Source organism: Scyliorhinus canicula, chromosome 6, assembly GCF_902713615.1.
Source record: "Scyliorhinus canicula chromosome 6, sScyCan1.1, whole genome shotgun sequence".
NCBI classification, from domain to species: domain Eukaryota; kingdom Metazoa; phylum Chordata; class Chondrichthyes; order Carcharhiniformes; family Scyliorhinidae; genus Scyliorhinus; species Scyliorhinus canicula.
Window position 1 is genome coordinate 152,665,429 of NC_052151.1, and position 6,688 is coordinate 152,672,116.

Below are 6,688 nucleotides of genomic sequence, written 5' to 3' on the forward strand. Positions count from 1 at the left end.
CAGTAGGTTTACCCTTATCTATTCCGCTAGTTCAGTAGGTTTACCCTTATCTATTCCGCTAGTTCAGTAGGTTTACCCTTATCTATTCCGCTAGTTCAGTAGGTTTACCCTTATCTATTCCGCTAGTTCAGTAGGTTTACCCTTATCTATTCTGCTAGTTCAGTAGGTTTACCCTTATCTATTCTGCTAGTTCAGTACGTTTGTCAGACATGATTTCCCTTTCATAAATCCATATCGATTTTGTCTGATCTTGTTTATATTTTCTAAGTGGCCTGTTATTGCATCCTTTACAATAGATTGTAACTTTTTCTCTACGACTGATATTCGGCTAACTGGTCTGTAATTCCCTGTTTTCTCCCTCCCTCATATTTTACATAGGGGAGTTACATTTGCCACGCTCCAATTGAGGGGTGATCTGCTAGACATCCTTAAGGTTATGAATTAACCACCTGGAAGAAGGAACTTAGGGCTTTGTTGCTTAGTTTGCTGATGATACAAAGATATGTAGAGGGACAGGTTGAAGAACCGGGGAGGCTAAAGAAGGGCATGGGCAGGCTTGGCGAGTGGATAAAGAAGGGGCAGATGGAATACAATATGGAAAAGTGAGGTTATGCACTTTGATAGGTAGGATAGAGACATAGACTATTTGCAAAATGAGAAAAGGCTTAGGGAATCTGAAGCACAAAGAGACTTAGGAGTCCTAGTTCAAGATTCTCAGGGTTAACACGCAGGTTCAGTTGGCAGTTAGGAAGGCAAATGCAATGTTACCATTGAGTGGCTTTAAGACAGAGATAGATAGGTTTTTGGTTAATAAGGGCATCAGAGGTTATGGGGATCAGGCAGGAGAACAGTGATTTAGTGGTAGCACTGCTGCCTCATAGCACCAGGCACCAGGGTTCAATTCCGGCCTTAGGTCGCTGTCTGTGTGTAATTTGTACGTTCTCCCATGTGTGGGTTAACTCCGGGTGCTCAGATTTCCTCCCGCAGTCTAAAGATGTGTGGGTTTGGTGGATTGGCCATGATAAATTGCCCCTTAATGTCCAGCGATGTACAGGTTAGGTTAGGGGGTTATGGGGATAGGTGGGGTAATCACAGATAGGGTGCTCAGACTATGGATCACTGCAGACACGATGGGCCGAATGGCCTCCTTCTGCACTGTAGGGATTCTATGATTTTGTGAATGGGGATGAGAAGCATATCAACCATGTTCAAATGGCGGAGCAGGCTCGATGGGCCGAATGGCCTAATTCTCTTCCTATATCTTCTCGTCTTAACAGACTATTTTCAATATGGGAAAAGGCTTAGGGAATCTTCCACATTTGGAGAACCCAAAACTAATAGCCATAGATGTAAACTAGTCACTGAAAAATCCAATTGGGAATTAAAAATAAACTACTTTACACGGAATGTGATTAAAATGTGCAATTTGTTATCACAAGGAGCAGTTAAGGTGAGTAGCATGGATGCATTGAAAGGAAAGCTAGTAACACAAAAGGGAGAAAGGATGGAAAGCTATGCATGTTTGAGTTAAATGAAGATGATTGGGAGGAAACCCATGTGGAGCATAAGCAGTGGCTTAGTCCAGTTGGGCTGATTGACCGGTTTCTGTACAGAACGTTCGATGTAATGGACTTCAGTTGCTGCTGTCTTCCCTTTTTAGACTGTGTTTTAAAGTAATAGCTATCAAAGACAACACTGTCAAAACTATACTGTACTTTTGTTACAAGGACAATGGCAAAGTACTCAGGGAGGGAAATTTGTGGGATCGAGAGTGGGGGAGATACTAGGTTGTGAGAGGTACAGAGGTGGAGATTGTGCTGCTGCTGTTGTTCCCTGTTTCTACTGATATGTGGCTGCCTGCAATCACTTTGGGTACATTCTAAACCTTATAACTGAGAAGTTAGGGAACTGAGAAGAGCAACTACTCATTGGCCCTGTTTGTCATTGTAAAATGGATAGCAGGCTATCAAGATCAAATGTATTAGGGCTTATACTGTGTAGCCCTCTTGAGTTACTTTGAGTGAAATAACTTGCCAGGCAAATGCTCCGATAGATATTAAGGATGGTTCCTTTACCAAGAGCAAAATTGGACCGGGAATAGGTATGTGAGGCAGGAGGATTGAGGGAGGGTGGGTGGTCATTGATTGAGACCTGGGTTGCTTTGATGATGATGGAAGTTCATTGAAAAACGTAATCATTAAAGTCTCTGCATTATAAGATACACAATGGTGTGGAAAAAATTGAATTCTGCTTTGAAAAATAGCTTTTTGTGGTGAAATTCCCAGACTGTCTATACAAAACCAGACGGATGGCAATCCTCGCAATCCAGCAAACTAATATGAATCTTTTTACTTCAGAGTTTGAATTGGCATCAAGGTCACCAGATGGGACTTTATGTGATTAAAGTAAAAGTTCCCACATCATTCACATTGATTCCCTAAAGTCTCCATTGCAGATTCACAGCAGTTTTCAGTTTTGGTATAAAACAGAACTCTAAGCTCCTCTGATGGTTCACTTAGCAAATGTAGACCAGAAGGTCCCAAGTCTTTGCTGAGTTAGCTGATCTTTGCCTGACATGTGACCCTGTGGGCTGCATTGCATAGTTTTAAGCATGCTCACAAACATTTCAGGATGAATCAATACATTCAATCGGCTGTACTGATCCAATTATTTTCTTCAGCTTAAAGCACTTGCTGCCCAGTAACCCTTCTTCAAATAATTCTGAAAATCAAAAGGAAAAATTGCAAATTTGGCATAAAATTAATTTTTGCTTTATTTAATGTTCTTTTAAAAAGCACGCAACAATGTTCACCTCAGGGAATTAAACAAAAGATGACCACGTGGAATTACCTCCTAGTTGTTGATTTTGCTTTATATTTTATAAATTTCAGAAAATGTATTTACTATGAACTAATCCAAGCTGAGAAAGTTTGTGGGGAAGTTGGGGGTTGAGGGTAGGGGGGAGGGGGTTGTTGGTGAAAGAGGGGCAAGAGACAACATGACCGGAAAAACGGATGCGATCCTGTTGCTGCGTATACTGGAAATGGTTAAGAAGGCCAGAGACTGGACCGCTGACCACAGGATGCATGCCACAATATTGAATGAATTTTGCAAAATGGACCTGAAACATGTGAGACATTAGGTTTGTGTATAAAATAGGTCTAACACCTAAAGTCTACAGCAACCAAATGGCTCACTTCTGTTGCTCGTTCTGGTGAGTGTACTTTACACTCAATTGGCCCTGTTTTATTACCTTGCTCTAGAGTCGCCAGGTATCTTTATACCACCACGAGGTTCAAGTTCAAGTGCTGATCAATAACTCGGTACACCAAATAGTAAGGTTGAAATCAAAACACGTTTATTATATACACAGTTAATTGCTACTCATGCATAAACACTACAAAACTAGACTATCTCTACCACTACAGGCCAATACTTATCTTTGGAAAAGAACCCACTGGGTCAGGGAACAATGGCCTCTTGTTCAATCCTGGGGCTGCGGGCTTCCAACTGGTACGGACTAAGGGTCAGGAGCGCCTATTTCGTAGCGTACGTTGACTGGTTACTTACTTGTCGGTGTAGCTGTTAGCTAGGCCTCTCCTTCTCACGGTCAAGAGTTCTTCCAAGCGGACTTCCGGTGGCGGCGATGTCCGAGTGAGCCGCACATTCGGTGGGCTCTCACTCCGGCGGGGTGGAACAGCTGATTCCCCGCGATAGCGGGACCACGGGGGCGGCAGAAAAGCTGCCGTGAAAGAAGAGGAGAGCGGGCTGCAGAAGATGAGAGTGTGGGAGGCCAGCAGGTTAGGAAGAAAGAGAGAGAGGCGGAGGCAAGGAGGAAGCTGACCTGAAGGGTAAGATGGCGGACCCACAGACCTTCCTTCCTCCAGGACAAAGGGAAAAAAAAGTTTGGAGTTGCTGAGGAGGGACAGCTTGGACCCGCTTCAGATGCCCAGGAGGGGAAAAATTTAAGGAGCTGGGCAAAGGAAAGCGGCAGCAAAGACGCTGAGGAGCGGGCTGCGGCATATGGAACAGCGGGATTCCAGAAGGCAGAAGAAGAAGGAGAAAAAGGGACAGAGACAAGGACCTGAAGAAAATTACCTGGGACCTAAGATGGCGGACACACGGACCCCGGACTCAGCAATCCAGCTGGCGCTGGATAACATGCTCCAGGTAATGAAGTCCAGTTTTGAAGCGCTGAAGCGGGACAGCTTGGACCCAATCCAGAAAGCGGTGGATCAGCTGAACCAGAGGATGGACGCCCAGGATGTTAAAGTTAAGGCGCTGGGAGAGGCGGTGGAGGAGCAGGCGGATGCGCAAACGGTTGCAGCAATAGAAGTGGACGGCCTGAAAGAGCGGCAGAGAAGACTGCTGGACAGAGTGGAGGAGCTGGAGAATAGAGTCCGCAGGAACAATCTGAGGATGGTCGGCCTCCCGGAGGGGGCTGAGGGAGCTGATGCTGCAGCGTTTGTAGCAGACCTGCTGAAGCAGCTGATGGGGGCCGAAGCCTTTCCACGACCGCTGGAGCTGGAGGGGGCATACAGAGTGCAGGCAAGGGAGGGGCGGCCGGGCGGATCCCCCCGCCCGATGGTGATTAGGTTCCACAGGTTCGTGGACAAGGAGCGGGTGCTGCAGTGGACAAAGAGCGCCAGGAGCAGCACGTGGAACAATAGTGTTCTCCGCATTTATCAGGACCTAAGCCAGGAGGTGGCTCGGCGGCGAGCAGCCTTTAAGAATGTCAAGGAGGTGCTGTTCAAGAAGCACGTGAAGTTTGGTCTGCTGTTCCCAGCCCGGCTATGGGTCACGCACCAGGGTCAACACCACTACTTCTCCGAGCCCGAAGAAGAGATGGATTTTGTGAGGGACCTGGGGCTGGTCCCGAAAGGAGGCCCCAAGGACGCGAGTTAGGGCCCGAGGATTTTTGTGGGAAGGAACGCCGAATGTGCCTGGACTGCTGCTCAACGGTTTGCTGGGCCAAAGGGGCCAAGCGGAACAATCATTTGAGACTCTTTCCTTTGTTCATGGACATTTATGTGCTTTTTCTCTTTTTTCTGTGGTTTTTTCCCTTTTTTTTGGTGTTTTTTTTTCCTGTTTGGGCTTTTTGTGCAGCTCGCGGAAGACACTGGAACCGGCTTGCCCCAGTGGGTGGGGAGGAGGATGGGGGAACAGGGGGAATGGGACAGGAAGGCGCCGGAGTGTTGAGTCACCGGGCTAGCAGATTGGCTAGTCAAGGAAGTCAGATGGGGGGGGAAGTTACAGCCAGTAGATGGCGGGGGTGGGGGTATCGGGGGATGGGGTTAAGGGAGGGGGGGGTTGTTCTGCTGACGGGAGAGGGTCTTGAAATAGGCACTGGAAAGGAGGTCGAGGGTGGAGGCAGCCAAAGGGCAGGCCAGGAATGGCGCGACGCACGGGTCAGGGGCCGGCCCGAGAAAGGCTATGGCTGACCGGCGGGGTGGGGGGGGGGGGGTGGGATGTGCCCCCCGACCAGGCTGATCACCTGGAACGTCAAGGGACTGAATGGGCCGGTTAAGAGGGCGCGGGTGTTCGCGCACTTGCGGGCCCTGAGGGCGGACGTAATTATGTTGCAGGAGACACATCTGAAAGTGTCAGACCAGACCAGGCTAAGGAAGGGCTGGATTAGCCAGGTCTTCCACTCGGACTTGGACTCGAAGTCCAGAGGGGTGGCAATCATGATCAACAAGCGCGTGCAATTTGAGGCAGAGGGCATATCCGCAGACAGGGGGGGCAGATACCTGATGGTACGGGGCAGACTGGAGGGGAGAAGGGTGGTGCTGGTGAATATATATGTCCCGAACTGGGATGACGTGGACTTCATTAAAAGAGTGCCGGGGAAGATCCCGGACTTGGATTCTCGCAGGCTAATAATGGGAGGGGACTTTAACATGGTCCTTGACCCGACTTTGGATCGGTCGTGTCCCAGAACGGGTAGACTCTCAGCAATGGCAAGGGAGCTGAAAGGGTTTATGGAGCAAATGGGGGCAGTGGACCCCTGGAGAGATAGACAGCCAACAGGAAGGGGCTACTCGTTTTACTCGCACGTCCATAAAGTATATTCCAGGATAGATTTCTTTGTAATAAGCAGGGACTGTATGGGGGAGGTAAAGAACACGGAATACTCAGCAATTACCATTTCAGACCATGCCCCACATTGGGTGGACCTGCAGTTCGGGGGAGCGAGCTATCAACGCCCGCAATGGAGGCTAGACATGGGACTGCTGTCGGAGGAGGGGATCTGCGAGAGGCTTCGGAAATGTATAAAAAATTACCTGCAGGTGAATGACACGGGGGAGGTCTCAGCGGCGACTGTGTGGGAGGCGCTAAAGGCAGTAGTGCGGGGAGAGCTGATTTCAATTGGGGCCCACAGAGCCAAGGCAGACCGGGCAGAGATGGATAGATTGGTCAGGGAAATGGGCCGGATAGATGAAGAGCACGCGGAGTCCCCGGGGGAGGTTTTACTCAGGGAGAGGCGGAGGCTACAGGCGGAACTGGGGGCACTATTCACGAGCAGGGCCGTGGAACAGCTTAGGAAGGCGAGGGGAGTGGTGTACGAGTATGGGGAAAAGGCTAGCAGACTGTTAGCGCAGCAACTCAGGAGGAGGGAGGCGGCCAGGGAAATAGGTAGAGTGAGGGACGAGGGGGGGGGCGCAAAGTGGAGGATCCGGCAGAATTG